The sequence below is a fragment of the Mauremys reevesii genome, linkage group 10, assembly GCF_016161935.1.
Source record: "Mauremys reevesii isolate NIE-2019 linkage group 10, ASM1616193v1, whole genome shotgun sequence".
NCBI classification, from domain to species: domain Eukaryota; kingdom Metazoa; phylum Chordata; order Testudines; family Geoemydidae; genus Mauremys; species Mauremys reevesii.
Window position 1 is genome coordinate 32,756,274 of NC_052632.1, and position 6,887 is coordinate 32,763,160.

Here is a 6,887-nt window from a genome sequence, read left to right on the forward strand (position 1 = left end):
AAACAGTTCAGTGGTTTCATAAATGGGTGTTTGTTGTTCTGCCAAAAAATTGCAAACCTATACTTTAGCAGAGCTTGTAATTATCTAGATGTGCCGGTGGACATTATAATCATAGTGTGTGTATGTATATATATATATATATATATCTCAGTGCATTGGCAAAAGAACTGCTTAATAGAAATGGACTATTGTCTTCTGAATGTAGGGTCTTTGTTATTGTCCAGTTTGTCCCACTCCAATCTGCTGACTAGGCCTAGCTGGTGAGCATTTTTACCTCTCTTTTCCTGTCCTCACACACAAAAGGGCTGAGTCTGATTAGCAATTGCACTGATGTAGATCAGGAGCAACTTCAGTGAAGTTAATAAATGCCAGTTTCACACCAATGTGAGATAACAATCAGCCCCCAGTCCAAAAGTTCTTCTTTTTTTATCTCTGCTGTAGTTAATGCACAACCCATTTCAGCTTGGTTTTTGTGTGGACAGGCTTTACATCATACCTCCATAACCCATTATGAAAACTTTACCTTGAATTTCACTTATCATCTTTGGCATTCTTCCCTTCTATGTCACAGTACCATGCTCAGTACTTTCAAGAGCAAACAGGCTGTAATCAAAATGAATGGAAGCAACGGAACATTTTCACTGCCTGTTCCTCCAGGCCTTTCAGTAGACTTCCTGCAAAAACAATTCCAAGTGTATTTTTTAAATGAAAGCAGGCAAACACACGCTTCATGGTTACATACTATTTATTGTGTGGGGTATCCCCACACAAACCTAACGCTGTGGTTCCACCCTAAAAGTGACATTGTAAAGATGGCATTTGGGGGTCCCATATTCACTGGCCTCACTGACTTCCATATTAAATAGACTCTGCTAGCAAGTAACAAGTGTTTTTTTTCCTACCTGACATTTCCATATTTATTGGGTTTAGGTGCAAGAAGCAGAGAAGGGGAATGAACTTGTGTCAGGGATAGACGTAGCCTCCCAGTTCAGTGGTTGCACTATACTAAACTGCTGAGGGGGCTCTGACCACTCACAGCAACACCCTTCACCCCATCACCACAACTCTAATCCCAGCCTGCAAAGGGGAGGCTCTGGGAGAGGGGGCCAGCCCTGCACTCCCCCAACAGCAGTGCCTCCTGTCCTGCGGGGACATGCCCAGCTATCTGCTCCTTATGTTGCAACCTGGCACATGGGATCACAGTGCCACTCTGGATTGGCTCAGCCACCCTTCCATCATGACGGAGGGGTAGCCAGACCTAGCCTGGACAGCGCTGTGACCCTGTGCACCAGGCCGCAATGCCTGGAGCAGACAGCCAGCCCAGCCCTTTGGAACAAGAGCCACCACTGCAGGATGGGCTGGCTCTTCAACTCCCACTACCCAGGGGGCCTCCCCTTTGCAAGGGACTGGAAGAAGTGTATGTCTGCCTGTTTTTGCACCCTTGCTTTCATGATTTCTTTGGTTGCAACTGAATCCATGAACCCCCGTAAAAGACTCCTTCCCCCGCCTTGTGTAATATTACAGGCTGTGATGTTGAAGAGTAAGAGGGGATGACCAGAACACACAGCATCAGGCTTTTCCATACTTATCCCTTTCAAGAAAATAAGACAGAAGTAGCTACTAAGTCCCCTGGAAAGCAGTAACTCTGAGAAGGATTTAGGGGTCATAATGGACCAACAGCTCACCGAGAGTTCCCAGTGCAATGCTGTTGTAAATGGGAGTAACGAGGTGGTTTTACCTTTGTATACAGCATTGGTGAGACTAATTCTATTGCTACATCCAGTTTGGATGTCTACATTTTAAAAAGGATATTGAAAAAATTGAGAGGGTACTGGAATAAACACCTTATGGCAAGAGACATAAAGAGCTCGATCTGTTTTAGCTTATCAAATAGAAAATTACAGGGTGATTTGGTTACAATGTATAACTACCTTCACAGGGAGAAAATACCGGGTACTAAAGGACTTAATCATAACAAGAACCAATGGCTGGAAACTGAAGCCAGACAAATTCTTATGAGAAATAAGGTGCACATTTTTAACAGCAAAGATGATTAACCATTGAAACAAACTGCTAAGGCGAGTGGTGGATTTTCCATCTCTTGATTATTATTATTTATTATTTGTATTACTGTGGAGCCTTGGAGTCCAAGTAATGGGCAAGGATCCCCTTGTGCTGTACCTGCCCCAAGTGTCATCAATCAAGACTAGTGGATGCTTTAGCCAAATACAAGTAACTGAGCTCAATACAGGAGGTAACTGGGTGAAGTTTAATGGTCTGTGATATGCAGGAGGTCAGACACGATGATCTAATAGTCCCTTCTGGCATTAAACTCTCTGAATCTATGAAAGGCAGGATGTGGGAAAATGTTCCAGTGTTGGTCTTTTTCTGCTTCTTCGCTGCTCAGCTCTTGTTGTTTTTTCAGAGAATGAAAATAGCATTTCATAATTACCTGCTCCCTGAACCCAAGGGCCTCTTGATTTAAAAAAGGAAAAAATGGGGACATGTAAGATTGCATAGTTTAGTAGTATTAATAATAGTAGAGTGACTAGGATTAAGTGAGTCTTACAAGAAAAGACCTCCTTGGAGATATTTTAAGACATTAGCTCATGGTTTCTAACCAACAGCATTTGGAGTGGCATCTGAGCAGACCCTTGCATTATATATCAGGGCAGGTGCAGAAGACTGTACTATAAATACTTCCACCTTTAAGGAAATTAGCAGACTGCAGGGAACTGCCTTCTTGGATGACAGAAGTTCAGACGGGAACAGATCATTTTCTAAAGCAAAAATTGTAAAATCATTTTAGAAAATGCCAGTGGTTTATTACCCACTTTACTATTTCCCAATCTTAAATTAACACCTGCACTGCACATCTTAGAAGCATGACTGAAAACGTTCACAGTGGTGACACTGAGAGCTTTTAGTACATGCAGCTGTAATATTCACAGACATTTTTGCATGTGCGTGTCATCCACTGGATTGAGCAGGGAACTGGGAGTCAAGATTCCCATCTTACATTTCAAGTTCTACCACTAACTTAAGTCTTGCTCCGCTGAAGTCAATGCGAGGTTTTTCCACTGATTTCAATGAGCCCAAGATCAAGACTGAATTGTGGAACTGTGGGTAGGTAATTTATCCTCTCAGTTGCTTCAGTTTAATTTTCTCACTTTATGCTCTGTATAATATCTCACCATAATATTATGTGGTTTAGCTAATTTATTGTAAAGCTCTTTGAGATCCTTAGCTGAAAAGATCAATACAAAGTGTTGTCATAGACTGCCTAATTGATCAGTAATTATGGTTTTTAGTGTTGTATTTGTTATACAGCTAAATAGTGATTTTTTTTCTGACCCCCCAAAATTCATGTTGTTCTCTCCATCCCAAATTCATTTTTATGGACCCTAATTCTAAAAATGTTTCAGATCTCTGGGAGACCTTTGTTCAAATCAGGTTTTGCCTGTACTGAAATGAATTAGTGTTGCTAACTCTCTCCCTGCATGAAACAGACCTATGAGCTCATACAATGACCTATTTGAGTGGCTTAATCACCTTTATCTGTTTGCCAAGAACTGGCAGAACCAGTCCTCATCAGTAGCTAGGTGTCATGTCTTAACAGCTCAGACACAGCCATCCAGGGAAAGAAGAACAATTTAAAAAAAAAAGTGTGTGTGTGCGCGTATGCGTATGCGTGAGAGAAACCCGACAAATTCAGAAACCCTGTTTGAAATGCATCTGTGAAAACAGCTTTATCAGTAAGGGATGTGTTTCAAGGCAATATGCATATGAATACTACATCTATTTACTCCCTGATGCCATGCATCTGATGCCATGCATCTGAAGAAGTGGGTTTTTTACCCATGAAAGCTTAAGCCCAAATAAATCTGTTAGCCTTTAAGGTGCCACCAGACTCCTCGTTGTTTTTGTGGATACAGACTAACACGGCTGCCCCTCTGACACTCGCTCCTTTGTGTGTTTTCAGAATCTTCAGTGAAACCTAACCTGAGCTCTGAACAAAGAGAGACATCCCTCCCAAGTTACATTCCATGGCTGCATGTGGTCTAAGAAAAGGCAGCTTCCAGTCATGTTCTGAGAGGTAGAACCATCTAGCAATTAAGCTTACTAGATAACAGACTCCTTTGTTGCAGGGAAAACTAAAAGTATTGTTTAAACATACTCTTTCTGTATCTTTCTTCTCTGTGTTGTCCAACTTTTAAAAAGCCTAATTTATTTAACAAAACACAACATAACTGCAATACGTATTTCCCTCTAGCAACATCAATTATCTTTGTGATCTTGCCAGAGACAGGTAAAACAGTTGTAAAGAAGCCAGTGTGCTTGTTGTGAAGTAAGAGGGATTACGACCTCAACTCAGCCAAAGTGCTGTGGCAGAAATTTCTGGCTAAAAGTGGTGAAAGAGTAACTGGAACTAACAGTAATGTATGAATATTATTGTTATCTTGGAAAATTAGTGTTTGTGCTGCATCATTTTTCAATATTCATAATTAACTTCAGAACATACTTTCCTCAAGTATCACTTTTTAAAGCAGAGAGAGAGAAAAGTTGTATATCTCTCTTAAATGCAAGGCCTACCTTTTCTAGCCAGATGGAGAAAAATACCCAAGCAACTTGAAATGTTCAGTAAAAGGTAAGATGAACATGTTTGTGCTTCTCTTCTCCTCTATCAGAAAAACCATTTAAATCACCTCTAAAATTCAGATCCATGGGAGACCGTGGAGTCTTGATATAAACAAACTTCACTAACCAGAGATTATAGTGTGAGAAGAACCTCAAGATTTCCTTTTTCCTGGGGAGGTGGCAACTTTCTCTGGGTATCTTCCTGAGATCCAGGGATTGCCCCCTCTGTCACCCTCCCCCCCGCACCAATATACAGGTTACTTTCCAACTTCCCCATCCCACCTTGAGGCTCCCAGGTCAGGGCCAACATCCTTTCAGCTAAAGGGAACTGAATGCAAGTCTTGTCAGAGCCTACGAGCCCCACTCATTAATTGGCTCTTCAGGATGTTTTTTTAATTTTGCAAGACATTCATTCTACCTAGAGGGCAACAGAGCTACCTCAGAGTATTCCCAGCCCAACAGCATTTTACACTTTTAAAGTCATTTTTAGTTTTGGAACCCTAGCATCTGCATGATGCTCCATTTCAAAATAAAATTGGTTTGCCATGCAAAATGTATTTAGTTTTGTTTTTTTTAAATCCATACTATCCCAGGTAAGAGCCCAATCCTGCTCCCACTGGAGCTAATGGAAGTTAAAGAGACGGTCACAAATAAATGACTAAGCACACAAATTAATTTACAAAGGATTTTTAAAACCAGACTCTTTGTTCCTATCTAGCTATACTTAAAATACATTCCCCACAATTTTGTCTTATGACACCTCAGCCAGATGGAATTAACCATTGACACCTAGTCTCAGTTGAAATCCATTTTAAAGGAAGACAGAGGGAAGAATTTCATCTTCTAGCGATATCCCTATGACTATCGTTTACTCTTGTAGGACAATCAGATACCATCGCAATGAGCACTACAATTATCCTTTACTGTAGGGATAACAATATAGAAAGCATATCCTTAGCTGGTGAAATTGTACATTCTGTAGTAGAGATTGGTCCAAACACCTTTGACTTTACACCATTTGATATGTGAACTCAGATCCTGCAAATGGCCACTGCCTTTATAATTTGCTGAAACCAACCCACAGACCCAACCTCTGGTGGGTTGAAATTGAGGGTTGTTTGTTTTTTGGTTTGTTCCTCCTCCTCCCTGTCCCTCCCCCATTGATTCTCTGAACATTGACATTCAAAGGGAGATGGGTACTTACCTGCCTTGGCTCCTTTGATTCACAGCTCTAATTGCCCCCAGCAGCTAGGGTGACCAGAATACAAGTGTGAACATTTGGGACACTTTTTTTTTCTGGGGAGGCAGGTATAGTTGTCTATATAAGGCAAAGCTCCTAATATCAGTACAGTCCCAATAATATCGGGATGTCTGATCACCCTAGCAGTAGGTAGGCATGCTAGAAGCTATTGGAGCTTGGCCTATGCTATGGCTAACATTGATTCAATTGAACCAGTCATAGCCTCATTGAGGAATTTTCTGCTAAAATTCCTTAATCCAGACAAAAGCCACATGAGGTTGGTTCATTGCCACCTTTGTGCAATCAAATCCTGCAGATCATGCACTTCCCCATACAGCCCAGTTTACTTTCTTAAATTGTGAGAAGGCACACCTGTGTTGTGCTTGTCAGGGTCTGAGAGATCCTGTTGTATCTTGCTCCTTGTGCTAATGAGACATACCATCTTATTTCACTATGGAAAAACCACAATAGGGAAAATCAGTCTGTTTAATTATACATCATTTTCTTAATTGTTTTCAGGGTTGCTTGAGTCTTTCACTTTTAACTTAAACTATCTAAACATTTCCTTCCTACATTTCAGGTTTTGTGTAAATCTTTTAATTTCATATGAGCAGAGCCCTAGAGTAGCAACCATCTATCATTTCACTGGCATCTACTTGCCTTCGTTCTTTACAGCACAAACTATGCAAAGCTTTACATAGTTGTGTTAAACAAGAGCTGCCGAACTCACCATACCCGACCAGTTGCCTCAACATTTTCTGTAGTTTAACTGCCCAATAAGCCCAAAATAAATTGCTAGGAAGTTAACACTTGCACTGCTTTTATGTGTAACAGCAGTTTCCCACCCGCCCCCTCCCTCCCAGTTAAGAATGTGATGAAATACTGTAGCGGAATATGATAGATCAGTTCAAATCCTTGAGGGGGGCCATTTAGGGAACTGGAGTAAAAACAAACAAACTGGGGATTTGTCCTGCTTTGAGCAGGGGGTTGGATAGATGATCTCCTGAGG

General features: G+C 41.1%; 1 long non-coding RNA gene across 1 annotated transcript in view; it reads left to right on the plus strand.

The window, feature by feature from the left end:
* LOC120372880 overlaps positions 1-4,619 on the plus strand; it is a 70,402-nt gene extending 65,783 nt beyond the window's left edge. The window contains exon 4 of the long non-coding RNA XR_005585236.1: positions 3,983-4,619. This is a non-coding gene — a long non-coding RNA (uncharacterized LOC120372880). The remainder of the gene's footprint in view (positions 1-3,982) is intronic.
* The last annotated feature ends 2,268 nt before the right edge of the window (positions 4,620-6,887 follow it).